At 44.7% G+C, this 13063-nt stretch overlaps 1 non-coding gene across 1 annotated transcript; it reads right to left on the bottom strand.

Annotated features, from left to right (window-relative positions):
- Positions 1-4075: 4075 nt before the first annotated feature.
- LOC146785958 (small nucleolar RNA SNORA63) lies at positions 4076-4202 on the bottom strand. The gene has a single exon (XR_014971286.1). It is a non-coding gene; the product is annotated as a small nucleolar RNA SNORA63 (small nucleolar RNA).
- Between the last annotated feature and the right edge of the window lie 8861 nt (positions 4203-13063).

Genomic DNA, 13063 nt, shown 5'->3' with positions numbered 1-13063 from the left:
AACGTATTAGGGTTTGACCTGGTATAACATGTGGTGCAACACAAGGGTTTGTATTAACTGTACTTTGCATCAACAGATGAGGATCATGTGACCTGTGTAGGGTACCACCACAAATGACAGCTCACACCATAGCACTGAAGTGTTACACAGAGATGTACATGATACAAGCAAACTCACCAGCTCCAGCCACAACTCTGTCCCTTGGTGTTTCCCCCTAGTGTCATCTGCTGGACCCGTCTCCTCACAGCTTTTGTAGACATAGCTGTCCCTGATCCAGCAGCTGTAGAGGGAAGTGACAACATTCTCAATGATCTGCATCACTAATTGACAGACAGGCACATGACACTCCTGGTTTGTATTTCACTTTGTAAACAACAACTGCTGATTACGTGCAGAGGGGAATCTGGTTATGCTCACACATTGTGGATAGGCTGAGAAGCTTTGATGCCTTCCGCCTGCACTGGATTAGCGTGTTGCTCTTCAGCCAAGTCATTTTGCAGGTGTAACTGCATGAAGATTCACCTTAGCAGCCCCTACATCCATCTCAAAGGTACACAACTGGCATCAGTGTTGGCCTCAGCCATGCTATTTTCATCATGGTGTTCCCGATCATTGAATTGCAAGCCGGTTGTGTTTTGGTCACTTCATATGACACATTGTACGATCGTTTGTCTATTCTGCACTCACTTGGCATACATTTTGTGTCATCCTTTCATTAGCCACCAGGGTCTGATCTTGCATGGGTTCAAATACCATATGTGAGCATTTTGTGATGCAGGAAAACAGTGTTGTACAACACATACAACATACGGTGGAGGTGAAAGGCACATTTAATGAGCATTCAGCCTGATTTATTCTTGGGTTTACTTCCCTTGGCCCAGCACCAGAACAGTGTGTGGGCCCTGAACAGATGTCACAGCCAACCTTGTAGCAGAAGTCAGTGTGTGTCTTTGATTCTGGGAGGACCTCATTGTACCTACAATGATAAGTGTGTTTTGCTACTTTACATTTCTGCCGCCACATGTGAAGCACTAGATTTCTGGCACAAAAGGATGAGCACAAGCAGTTGTGGGCACCAGCGTTGCTGAAGTGTGTTATACTTAATATCATGATTGCTCCCACATAACTTCGAATGGGCCCACTACCTGGATGTAACCTATATCACAATGACATGTCTACGGATCATGATGTGAGGTCCACTATCGTGTTTTGTTGATGGACAACACAAAAGCCAGCCAATGTAAGTGGTACATGACCAGCTGTTTGGACTGGGCATTTGATCTATATTGGAAACATTCAAAGTTGGACCATGTATGCATTGTCAATACTACTGACCCTGGTATCTCACTTCTTGTTCATCATTGCCATATTTCTGCAAATTAGATTTATTGATTAGGTCTACAGACACCATTACAACATAGTGGGGACACCCTTTTGACTAGTTGTGGCACTCGATAACAGGATTGGATTCCCAGGTCTGGGGCTGTTGCTGGAAAACATGTCATGTTCCACAATTACAAAGGTTTGATGAGCCAAGACATTTAATATTTTGTCTTTCGCTGTTCGCAATTATAATTTGCTAAAGGTGGATGTCCATTGACAACTCCAATAGTAATGCAGCTATTTTTTCATCTCTGGTTGACTTTCATATGTGGGCACTATATGTCCCTCTGTCACTCCTGACAATGTATGCTTTTTGACCATCTCCTGGCCACTTGGACTTACCAGGTCGGTGAGGGTGGTATGCCTATCACTGTACGGTGGCGATTCCTCCCAGTAGATGCAGGGACCTCTGCTGCGGCAGTTGTATGTGCTCTGGCTGAATGTGTCAATGGGTGAGAAGAGAGAAAAGTAAACAAATGGGAAATGTGCTTGTGGGACTTTTCTGTGATTTCCCCATTTCTTCTGCATGCTAACAGTGTTGTGCAGTACTGCCGCAAACTGGGCAGGTAGGAGCAGTGGTGCATTGGGGATGTAATGGCATGGCAGGGTGGGAAATGTACAACAGAATAGGTGTATGACAATTTTGATCTGATGATTCTCTCACCTTCTGCTTTGTGCTTTAAGCTGGCACAGGGCGATTTACTTCTTGGATATTTTGTGGCAGGTTTACACGCCCCTTGTAATACATTTACACCGCAGTTGCGTCACTTCTGTGACACAGCGGGGGGGCGAATAAAGGTGACATATTTAGACTTATTCACAACGTAATGCGTCTATGGGGATGCGTCACGTTGTGCAGTCCTGCGCAACATTAAACATGCATCAGCTGTGATGTAGGCAGGGTGTGCGTTTCTTTTGTTATGCCTCGTACATGTGATGCAGTGTAATCAACGAGATTTCACAGAGTCACTTTTCATAGGGTGGTGCTATGCAAACTTACGCCTGCTTCAGGCACATGTAATGAGTGGCACAGAACGTTAGGTGTAGGCGGTCCATGGACATTGTTGGATTTGCGTCACACTTGCGACACTACTCCAGCACAGCACCCCCCTAATGCCATCAGTTGCGACACACATCTGTCTATCCCTGTGCCACAGTGCACCACATTGTAAATGTGACGCATCCGCGGTTGCACAAGAGTTGGATTGCGTGTTGCATTGTTACTGGCGCATCTCTGCTGATATTAGTCAATTGCTTCTTAGCAGGCTGGTGTATTACTGCAACAGTACAGTGCTCATGTTTTCTAAAGTGGGGGAAGGGATTTGCCATTCCCCTCGCTAAGGCTTGTGGGACTTGTGGTGCTACATACAGAGGGCGACACATGAGTCTGACTGACTATAATTTTTATATACACTTTGGACTACTTCCTTATTCACAATGACAGTGCAACACAGACAATCTTTTCATGCACTTTTTCTTTTCATCCCACTTACCTGGTACCACGTAGCAGACGTCACTAACAGGCAGCCCATGGACCTAGTGGGGGTGTATCGTGGTCAGGATATCCTCCTCCAGTGGGGTGAGGCGGATGCGGGGTCCAGAGTATGCATCAGGGAGGATCCGGTGTAATTCAATTCAGGAGTATTTCTCCTTCACCCTCTGCCTCTCATCCTGCCACTTTTTTTTTTTAGGTCCTGGACTGTGCGCCTCTCCTCCCCAAATGCTGTGACAGCAGTGGATAATTGCTGCCACAGGGCTGCCTTCTGTGTCCCACTGGTGCAGTAGGGGGGAGTCCATAGAGGCGTTTGTGGTGCCTCACTATGAACTCCACAAGCATGGTGGTCTCCTCTGCTGTGAAATTCCTATTCCTTTTCAGTAGCTCCATTGTTCTCAGCCAGCGTCCGCTTGCAAATACAAACTCTCTGTGGCCAAACCTGTTCATTCACTGTGTGCTGCTTTTAAATGTTTATTGCTGCTGGTCAATTAATGGTAATTGGCTTCAGCTGAATCATGGTGGGGGATGGTAGGCACTAGCAACATCACGGCAAACTGGAGCGGTTGGCTGGTGTGTCAGCTGATGCATGGTAGGGGATGGTAGGGACTTGGACAGGTGTTTACCCTTGGCTCAAATGATCAATGGCCACAGTTAATGTAGTCTGGCCCCAAATCTGACCCTCGGCCCCAGAGCGGAACTTCCGGCCCGAGAGTGGAACTTCTGCTTCGGAGGCCGAAATTCCGGCCCGAGTGCGGACGTAAAGTTCGTAGTCGTAAATCCATTCTGTGAATGCCAAAAGGAGTAAGTGCATTCTGTGAATGCCAGAAGGAGTAAGTGCATTCTGTGAATGCCAGAAGGAGTAAGTGCATTCTGTGAATGCCAAAAGGAGTAAGTGCATTCTGTGAATGCCAGAAGGAGTAAGTGCATTCTGTGAATGCCAGAAGGAGTAAGTGCATTCTCTGAATGCCAGAAGGAGTAAGTGCATTCTGTGAATACCAAAATGGTAGTAAGTTTAGGATTTTGTCTTAAGTTTGTTCTGTGAATCGGACCCAGTGGGCCTTGAAGCAAGTTTAGTTATATTCTTATTCAGCGATTACCCTGTTCAGATCCACCTCCCCGCCCCCGGTTTTGCAGTCCAATGAACAGTAACTACAGGTGTGCCAAAATGTAATCCACATTTGTTGTATAAGAGCAAGCATGTTTGAGACCAAGCATCCCTGCCTGCCGTAGCATCAGAACAGGCAGGGATAGTAGGAATCAATTGCTTTGTGCAGGGGGGAACGACAACACAGCACGTCAAGCTGGGCTGTAACTCATCCTGCATGGGTCATTCAATTCCAAGTTTAAAGCTGCTCAGTAGAGAGATCCAGAGAGCAGATACTTGGCAAGTTAAACATGGAACACAAATGTAACCTAGAGTCTCCCACAGCAGTTATCCCTTCGGCATACATGGAACATGATTAAGAACCAGCTTGCCCGGAAAAATGGATGCTATGTCTTCTTAAGCCAAATTCATAACATCCTCCACTTCTGAATGTAGGATTCAAAAGTATAAGCGCCTCACAAATCTCTTGGGTTGGTATGAGAATATATATATAAACATAACAGGTGTAAGAAAATATTATGGATTTTATTTGTTTGATTTTGATACGCTTTACCAAAGTGTCTTTCTTTGCTGTCTTTATGCTTCATGGTAAACCTTTCTACCAAAAGTTCATTGAATTGTGCAGGTTTCAGACCATGATCTACGCCGCTGCATCCAAAGCTGCAGTTCCATTTTTGTTTTTGCACTTGACTGTTGTACCACTTATTGTTGATCTAAATACAACTTTTTGCCTTATTTACTCTCGATTGTAGGCATAAATGCACTGCAATGTGGTACTGTAAGACCAGGCAGAAGCTAGAGGCCTATTTTACAAATAGATGAGGCTTTAGTGATTGATTGCAGATTAGCCATGGAACAAATAGAAAGGAAAGAAAACATTTGACCAAGTGGCAGTTTTTACAGACAGGGTTATTGACAGGGTGAGGGCCTGTGTATAACTGTGCACTGTTCACAACGTGCTATCTGACACTGTGTGTTTGTTTACCCAATTGTGCATTTATTTTCCAACTTTACATCTGGTAAATTATATGCTTAAACATGCCATTCAGTGCATGACAATTTTTCAGAGATGTTTGAACACTGACCAATACAGTAAATATTAACTTCATGAACATCTGTAGTACATTGACATGTATAATGTGCTTATTGACATCAACCAATAAAGTTCCTTGACATAAACAATTTCAAAATAACATTTGGGTCAAAGCCCAATCAGTGCCCAATGCATTTCGGAACCTTGCGGTTCCTTCGTCAGGGGCCGATCTAAAAAGAAAAAAACAATGTCTGAATGAATAATAGTTTCTGGCTCAATCTCACTGTGTATTCTGTCGATGTAGGGATTGGGTCTGTGTTGTGTGATAGGGTAATGATTCTAAATGAAACATGACATATCAAGCCTATCATTCAACCCCTTTGGGTGCATTGTGTCTAGATATTTGATCCAATATACCTCTCTCTGCAAAAGTTTAAGATGAATGCTTACTCCATCTTTTGGCATAATGTGTTCAATGATTTGGAACCTGATTTGGGATATTGAGTGACTAGCCTCGTGCCAATGTTGAGCCAAAGGAGAATTTTTGTTTTTGGTCCTGATCCTACTTTTGTGCTCTGTGAGGCGTACTTTGGCTTTGCGCAAGTCTCTGGATAATCCACCTTTCAGGCCTATTGTATCAGGATGCGGTTCCATATTTGACTCCATTGGTAAATACTTGGACCATTATCTACAAAAAGTCGTACAAAACTGGTGGTCATATGTCAGAGACACCACAAACTTTCTCCAAAAACTGGACAGTATACAACCCAACATCCAACCATCCTGGTTACTATGCACAATAGACGTTGTTGCACTTTACACCTCAATTCCACACTCCACAGGTTTGGAGGCAGTTGAATGGGCCATCTTACAAAGAGAAGACATTGACACAGATAAAGTGTTCTTATTACAACTTTTGCACTTTTGCCTACATCACAGATATTTCCAATGGGATGGAAATTACTATGCACAGCTATCGGGAACCTCTATGGGTTTTCCTGGGGCGCCTTCGTACGCCAATATCTTCATGGCTATGTTCGAACAAGCACACATCATGTATGTTCCCCAATGGTGGTCTAACATTTACACATATTGTCGTTACATTGATGACATTTTTTTAGTTTGGACTAACTCTGAACAACTCCTAGAACAGATGATCACTACATTGAATTCTCACAATCCAAGGATCCAATTCACCCACAAAATTCATAAACAGACTATTCAATATTTGGATGTCAACATCATTAAAAATCCTTCAGGTAATGGATTGACAACCACAGTCTATACTAAACCAACAGATCGCAACAATGCATTATTACACTCATGTTTCCATCCAAGTAACCTCATCAACAATCTTCCGTACTCACAATTCATCAGAATCAAGCGCATTTGTTCAGATACACAGGACTGCACAGCTAAAATCACTGAGTACAAAGAAAAATATCAGCAACGAGGCTACCCTACTAAAACATTACAATTGTGTGAACAAAGAGCAATGCAAAAATCACGCAGCGACCTACTTACAACGATTAAGCCTGAAAACAAAGCTAACCTAGTTTTCATTTCCAAATTTTCTTCGAGTTCCAGAGCAATAAAAAAGATAATTAATACACGATGGGAACTTTTATCCAGCGAACCGAAATGTAACAACATCTTCCAACAGTTGCCTTTGCATGCTTACACTAGAGGCCAAAATGTCCGAGAATTGCTCACAGCCACCAGAAGATCCAAAAACACTATCATTTACAAAGGCGCTATGAAATGTCAAAACTGTTCGCATTGCAACAACATTATTGTGGGAAGCACCTTGACACATCCGTCTACAGGAAAAGAGATTCTCCTCAGACACACCAGCGATTGTAACACTACCAACGTCATATATGGAATCAAATGCCCATGCAGTAAACTATACGTGGGAAAGACTGAACGCAAAGCCAAAGTACGCCTCACAGAGCACAAAAGTAGGATCAGGACCAAAAACAAAAAATCTCCTTTGGCTCAACATTGGCACGAGGCTAGTCACTCAATATCCCAAATCAGGTTCCAAATCATTGAACACATTATGCCAAAAGATGGAGTAAGCATTCATCTTAAACTTTTGCAGCGAGAGGTATATTGGATCAAATATCTAGACACAATGCACCCAAAGGGGTTGAATGATAGGCTTGATATGTCATGTTTCATTTAGAATCATTACCCTATCACACAACACAGACCCAATCCCTACATCGACAGAATACACAGTGAGATTGAGCCAGAAACTATTATTCATTCACACATTGTTTTTTCTTTTTAGATCGGCCCCTGACGAAGGAACCGCAAGGTTCCGAAATGCATTGGGCACTGATTGGGCTTTGACCCAAATGTTATTTTGAAATTGTTTATGTCAAGGAACTTTATTGGTTGATGTCAATAAGCACATTATACATGTCAATGTACTACAGATGTTCATGAAGTTAATATTTACTGTGTTGGTCAGTGTTCAAACATCTCTGAAAAATTGTCATGCACTGAATGGCATGTTTAAGCATATAATTTACCAGATGTAAAGTTGGAAAATAAATGCACAATTGGGTAAACAAACACACAGTGTCAGATAGCACGTTGTGAACAGTGCACAGTTATACACAGGCCCTCACCCTGTCAATAACCCAGTTTATCCTCGGTAGAAGGGGACATACTTCTACACAACTGGTGCACCATTGTTAAAATTCACAGAAAACAGCAGTACAAACCACAAGTATTGGAGTGCTCTCCTTTCTGATAACTTATAAGTTTTTACAGACAAGCATTGGCAATTGGCAACCGATCTCGCCTACCTTTACATACAAGAGAGCACAATTTGCATTGCCAATGCTTATTTATAGTAGCTTATCTTCCACATTCCTGCTGCAGTTTTTCTAAGTATCACTAGGTGGCATGGAAAGGTAGCAAACTAGTGTTTCAACATGGCTGTGTTTGCAATGCTGTGCTCAGAGAAGGAAGTATAGCGACTCTACAGACAGTAAAACAAAAAAGCTCCGGAGGGCGGATCAAACACAGGAAGTGATGAAAGAACAGTGCCGGTTCCTCTGCTAAGGCAAAGGAGTGTCGCCCACTGCTTTTTAGCAGTGAAGGTAAGGAAAAATAAAATGGTAATAACTCACGATATTATCTCTTTATTTTGTCTTGATGTCCGCCAGGCTGTTCTCACGACGGAAGTGGGGTAGTGAGCACACTGTGTGCACATGAATGTTTGGCCGGCCGTCTTGGGTCAGCCAAACATTCATTCGCACTTTGCATGTTCTCCACTCAGGCTGCATTACAGCCTGCGTGGAGAACATGCCCAGGTTCCCAGTCAGCGTCTGAGTGCCGAACCACAGCGCTCAGACCAATCACAACGCTGCATATAGTGATTAACTGACTGAGAGCCTGAGTGGGCTTCCTGTTCCAGCAAGAGCGAGGGACTACGGGGAGAGATGCGGCGAGAAGGTAAGTTCTTTTCTTATTCCATTTACACCTGCTTCACCCGCCCCTGCACCCCCCACCTGCTATCCGTGCTGGCCGCCACTGTGAAAGGAACAAATCGGAGCAAGGCAACTGAGAATGACGTGAAAGCCATCCAATCTCGAGCAAGGATTCGCTTTTTGGAGTATGATATACAATGCTGTCTCCCGACAGACAGCTAGAGCTGCCTGTAGTGAGACCGCAGGGGAAACAGAAGATGAACAAAAGAAACAGCATGATAAACCTGCTACTGATGTAAAGAAGACCAGTGTGTTAGACTGCTGTACGCACTTTGCAGTGGGATTGAATATAACCTTCTATTGCTCCGAGAGGTCACTGTACTGTCGCCAAATGGGATTTAATCAAAAGGCATCAGGGAGGCCCAAAAGAAGACAGACAGCTGTATTCTGGTTAATCTGCACAGACTAAACACAAGGTGCATTAGGAGACACCAAGGTAAAGGGCATTGCAATCATTGATTCTAGACAGACCCTCCGGGATATCACGATTAGCAAAACAAATTGCGAAATCGGGACTTTAATAAAAATCTTGCGAATTTTACAAAAGCGCCTGCACCAGTAAAGGGAAGGTTAGCGAGAGGCTAGCAGGCGACAAAGCCCCCTCATTAGCCCGCAGTTTGCCTCACACATTTCAGTTTATCCCTGCAGATTCTGCAGGCCATTGAAAGGCACTCCTGCCCCCTCCCTCCACTGCACTCTTTTCCATCGGCCCCCCTGTCTCTTTTTAACCCCTAAACCCCACCATGTCCTCTTTATGTTTTATTTGTTGCCCTGAAAACGCAGGTTGTCCGATGACAGATAGGGTAGGTTTCATATTGTAATCTGCTCTCTTTGGCATCAGACATCCTCCAATTTGAGGCGCTGTGAAAGAGAACAGGCATTGCTGTATTTTTGTGGTAGGCACATTTTTTGCCTACTGCAAAAAATATATCGGATTTTAAGGTTGTGGGCTGCAAATTTCATTTTTTGACCACAAACTTTGACACCCACAGCCGCAAAACCCTGGCGGGGTCTTTCTAGATTATAAAGACGCCTGTATAACTAGACATCTTTCTCTCAAAATGGAGAAAGGGAAGGCTTTCCTCAGTGATTTAAAGAGGCAAAAACAAGTTGAGTTCACCTCATTAACTTGAGGAGTGATGGACAGGGTCAAGATCCTGATTCTGGTTGCTGGCATAAGGCTGGAAAGTGAAGGGAGAGGATGAATGGGGGAAGATGCGGAGTAAACAGATGGAAAACCCTGCTTAGCTGCCTGCTGCACTGCCCGTTGCCCAGAAAGAGCAATAAATCCACAACTGGCTGTGGTGGCTCCAGTGGAAAGATGAACAGAAGAACCAGTGGAGGAGCACGGTGTCACCCCTCCATAGGCATCCTCACTTGAAGATGAGTGGGCCTGAACGGCAGCATGTGAGAGAAGAGATACACAGAGGACAGTGAGTGGTGAACTGGTCTTTCACCCTTGTAAAGGAATGCTGAGGAGATACCAGCTGCTGGGTCCCAGGGGCAAAAGTGGCAGGTTTGGGCACTGTTGGCATATGCACCATAGATGGCCATAAGTGAGGCGATGTGTGCAACAACACCGATGGAGGAAGAACTGGCCTGATGTACGGATGTTGGGTGGGAAGAAAGTGCAGAATCGCCCCGCAGGCAGCGGAGACAGAGTAATACATAGTCATGTGAAAAGGCAGCTGAAGTAATGAAAGATGGGAACGGTCATTGCCTGCACTCCAGCCGCTTCCCCTTTACTCATTTTCAACCTTGCCCCAAGACCCAGCCATGGACAGTAGTAAGTAGATGAAGACTGAGGAGCATCAACCCCTATTCCCCCCCCCCCCCTCCCCCGAGGGGGAGTCTCATAAAGCACAGCGGGGAGGGGTACAAAATGGGTTAATGCACGTGCTGGGTGGGAACTGCAGCGGTGATGGCTGCCAAGGGAACGCCCTTGGCAGCCATAGAGTAAGACAATCACCTGAAAGAATGGAAGGGACTAAACTGGGACATAGCATGCCCAACAGATCACGGGGAGCCTGGTCAGACCTGGTGTGGTGGGCTCTAATGTAGAAGATACAGCAATGCGGATAGAAAACACGAGCCAGTAATTTAACCATGCTGTTGTGCTCCCCATTCAGAAAAAACTTACTATTGACCCCTTGATTTTGGACAACCTCAGACCAGTGTCTCTATTGCCCTTCTCTGTCAAAATTTGGGAAAACGTTGATTATCAACTCACTCGCTTTATTGAAGAAAGAGAACTACTTCACCCCTCTCAATCAAGTTTCCGGGCTGCCACTAGACAGAATCTGCCCTACTTCTCGTGACTGAAACGCTAAGTCACAATGCAGACAACGGTCACACCTGAGCCTTAATACTTCTCGACCTGAGCGCAACCTTTGACCCCGGATCCCACAGCCTCTTGATTCAGAGGCTATGGGAGTGCAGTGTTGGCAGCCTGGCCCTAGGATGGCTTTCTTCCTTCTTGTCCAACCCCACCTTTCAAGTCGCTCAGAAGCCTTTCCTCTCCGAGACACCGACTCTCCCGCAAGGAGTTCCCAAGGCTCCATTCTGAGCCCCACTCTATTTAATATTTGCATTCGCCCCCTAGCAGAGCTCATTGAGAGACAATGTCAAAGTAGTATCACGTGCGAACGAGACGCAATTGATCACAATTCTCTCTCAGAATGAGGACGGTTTGGTTCTCCAGTTTAAATCCTGCCTGGTGGAACTTGCCTCTTGGATGACCGAGAGCTGCTTAAAGGTAAACGCCAACAAAACAGATATAGAGATCATTGGCAAGACTCATCTATATGGTCAACGGCGTGGTGGCACCGGACATCCTCGGCCAGTTCCCTGAACCACAGCTGAGAGTCAAAAACTTAGGAGTTTGCTTCAATTCTAATCTTTCGAACCCCAAATTAGCTGTGTAGCTGTGAAGTACTTTGGCACTCTGAAAATGCTAAGAAAGACACTGGACCTCCTCCCTATTGAATCACTTAAAATGGCGATTCATGCGCTGGTTATATCCCAATTAGACTGCTGCAATTTGCTCAACCTGGGAGCTACTAAAGGAAGCTTAATTTAAAAAAAAAAAAAGCTCCAAAGAGTACAAAATGCTGCGGCCCGCCTGGTCCCCATCTCCCCAGGAGGGCTTCGGCTATAGCGGCTTAAGCCACTCTCCACTGGCTTCCGCTAGAAGAGAGAATCCGCTTTAAGGCTCTCCGTTGCCGCCACAGGACTCGATCTTCGAAAGGATCCAAATATCTAAACCCCCAGATACAGCCCTATCCCACGTAGCGCAATTTGAGATCCTCGAAGGCCAATCTTGTGCAAGTTCCCAAGATCCTAAGGTCCAGCCTGGGGGCACGCTCCTTCTTCCTTGAGTAAAGTTTGGAACTCCATCCTGACACCGTTAAGAGCCGTACCCTCCAAGACTTGGTTTAGGAAATTGTTAAAAACCTGGCTCTTTAGTTTCGCATAATTGCCCTCTTGACCCTTCTCTTCTACTGGGCCTTGCAGATGGTATAGAAAAACATGGTCCTAGACTTATTTAAGCTACAGTTTAGTTATGAGAACCTTCATTTTACAAAAACACATCAGATACGTATATGATTAGCATAGGGTCATTCATGCACACAAATTTCTCAAATATGCAAGTATGTACATCCTCAAATGACAACGGCACCCAGTGTAGCTTCAATAGTGACTTTGTTATTTCTCAAGAATTTTTATAACAGATCACCATATTAAATGCTTCAACAGAAAGGTTGCTCCAAAGGGAGTGTGAAAGGGAAAACATGCTCGTGAATAGAACAGATATGAAAGAGTGGAATCAAGTCAGGATAGAATTCAACAATACAAACTGGCTATGGTTTATAATGGCATTAGTTCACAACTAGGCCTGTCCCTCATAAATTGTTCCAAAGTGTTGTTTTTCGATTTTCTGAAGATGCAGAGTTTATCATCTGTGAAATGGGCTGGGGTGGTACAGGTACAGGCCCACTCGGGGAGAGTGTCGACGTTTCGACCCTGGCGCATGGAGGGTAATTTACATCCTCTGCTGACGGGTCTTCTTCAGGACAAGGGGAAGGGAGGCAACCTGGGGGTGCAATAGGTTTACTAGTTAGAAACAATGAATGAAAACTAGTAACTGATATAAACGAGGCGTGCTTACTCACTGACCTACAGTTAGGTAAAGTTAGGTAACAGCCCCTCATGCGATGGTCTGTAAAAATGAAGATGTACATATTAAATTATTCATGATAAGTAAAGAACAAGTTACTTACCTTCGGTAACGCTTTTTCTGGTGGATACAGTATCTGCCTGTGGATTCCTCACCTTGTGAATATCCCCCTGCGCCAGCAACATTCGGAAACTTTTGTAGCACTCCGCACCGATGAGGTCGAAGACAACGTCACAGAGACACAGCTCCGCTCGCAACTCTGCACAATCAACCAATCAAGGCATTTATACAGCGCACTACTCACCCGGAGGGTCTCAAGGCGCTGGGAGGGGGGGGGAGGTTGCGGCTACTGCTCGAACAGCCA

Source organism: Triturus cristatus, chromosome 11 (genome assembly GCF_964204655.1).
Source record: "Triturus cristatus chromosome 11, aTriCri1.1, whole genome shotgun sequence".
In the NCBI taxonomy this organism is placed as follows: Eukaryota; Metazoa; Chordata; class Amphibia; order Caudata; family Salamandridae; genus Triturus; species Triturus cristatus.
The sequence above is the reverse complement of the archived record's forward strand: the minus strand, read 5'-3'. Positions and strand labels throughout refer to the sequence as shown.